Below are 2,333 nucleotides of genomic sequence, written 5' to 3'. Positions count from 1 at the left end.
CGGAATCCAGCAAGTTGCAATAAAATGCACTAAACAAGGAAATGAAATTGGTAACGTGTACCAACCCTAAAACACTATCGAATGTGACATATTAATGACACTAAAACCTAATTTACCTAAAATGCATCGAGGGTTGGTATATTAGGTGATTATACAAATAATAGCTTTCAGTGAACTATTTATCAAACATTATCGATAGAGACAGTTTAATTTAGTACTGAAACACTTCAAATTGTGTTTCTCAGTTACTAAAGACTCAGGGAAAGGGAAGGAAACACTGAGTCCAGACCAGGAGACAATTATCAGAGGTTTGTGCACAACAATTATTTCTTTTGAATTTTTCAATTGAAATGAATTATGATTATTTGTACATTATTGTTTTAAAATGTGAAAATGTGTTTGAATGGATATTATTGCTTGAAAAGCATTGTAAACGATTTGAAACTGTGTGAAATTGTTTAAATGATATTGATGGATATTTATTGATTGAAAAGCATTGGAAATGATTTGAAACCACAGCTATCATGTATATTGATTGTATTCCTCGCTAGCTTGTCTAGTGGGACGAATTGAATTCCCTCTCTGGCTAAAGTGTTGAGGTGTGTGCCTTTTGAGGATGAATTGGATGAGTACTCATATTTTTGCTAGCTAGCTATGTTATTCCTCATTAGTCATCGACTTTTGGGACGAATTGAATACCTCATTAGCCATCGGCTTTTGGGACGAATTGAACTTTGGAACATGATTAAGCTGTGTGTGATTTATTGATATGTATTGTGAGATTGTGAAATGAATTTAAACTCTTATTGACATATACTGTCTTTTGAATTCAACCATGATCTGACTTATTGAAATTTATTGTGATATTGAGAAATGGAGTTTAAATTCTTATTGACAATTACTGTCTTGAAATTAACTATGGTTTTAAGTATCCACTATTTATATGATTTATGAATTGTGATTTAAATTGTATTTGGTTAATGTTGTGCACCACTGAGACATTGTCTCAGCGATAGCTTTGTATTGCTGTCGCAGGTAGACAGACAGACAGTGCAGCAGACTAGGCTGCTAGTACCTCCAGCGAGAGATTACTGGGTATAATGAGCATACCAACATTTTGCATTTTGTACTGTAATGTATGACCACTGTATGTACATATTGTTTTTGGTTTCAAGCAGTTGTAAATTAAAATTGTACATTGAAGTTGTAAAGTAAATTATGAGATATTTTGACTTGTAAAAATTGTATTATATTTCTTGTATCTCAGACTTTAAAAAATTACTGTGAATTTGAATTGAGAAATATGTTGTGTGGAAAAATATGTTGGAGTTGAGATTTGGAAATATATTGAAGTGCTTTTTATAGGTTTTCTGAAGAACTGTTTTATCCAAAATACAGATGGCACTCTGCCAAAATTTTTACAGAAATTCCAAATAATTCAAATGTGTTAGTTCTATCACTTCAGTTCAAAAAGGTTTTTAATACCTGTAAATAGTGCTCACCACTGTAAAAGAAGTAAGAAAAGTTTTAAAATCCCTTGTAGTGTATTTAATGGGTTATCAGTAGACAGAGTTGGTAATTCATTAGGTATACTACGGGATCATGTTATGTCTTACAGAGGGGTAGGGTGTGACATGTTTTAGTGGTATCAGAGCAAAGTTTTTAAATTCTGTTTTCACCTGTTATTTGACTATTCTTTCTTCATAGTACAACTGCTCAATATCATTGTTTGATACATACAGTACATTACATTATAAATATGCACTAACGGGAGGAAATCTCCTTGTGTTATTTGTTCAGGAGATCTAAAATCCTCGCATTGATTATGGAAGAGGGTGATCGTTCAGTCGATCAATCTATTGAGACTGAGGTGTAAGGGGATGCCCCAAGCCTACATAATGTCAGTGGTTCAAGACCGGCCCTGCGATCTGCAGATTTCTGCTCGATTCGCTCAGCAGATGGCTGCAATATTCTAACAAATGGCTGGTAATGTGCCTACTCAAGTCCCAATACAGACACCAGTGGTACAACCACAATCTCCCACTAGGTAGTATGACAAATTGATGAAGTATGGGGCTACAGAGTTCAAAGGGACAGTAGATCCTCTAGAGGCTAAACAGTGGTTAGAAAGGATGGATAGGGTATTCAAGAAATTGCATTGCACGGATGAGCTCAGATTTGAATACTCAGTATCTTTGTTACAGGGGGATGCTTATGACTGGTGGAAAACCATTCCCCATAGTGCAGTAGAACTGCGGTGCTAACATGGAATGACTTTCTCGGGAATTGAGAAATATGTCACGATGCTTATGTAGACCGAAGTTACAAGAATT

This window comes from Hevea brasiliensis, chromosome 2 (genome assembly GCF_030052815.1).
Source record: "Hevea brasiliensis isolate MT/VB/25A 57/8 chromosome 2, ASM3005281v1, whole genome shotgun sequence".
NCBI classification, from domain to species: Eukaryota; Viridiplantae; Streptophyta; class Magnoliopsida; order Malpighiales; family Euphorbiaceae; genus Hevea; species Hevea brasiliensis.
This window is presented reverse-complemented; position numbering follows the sequence as displayed.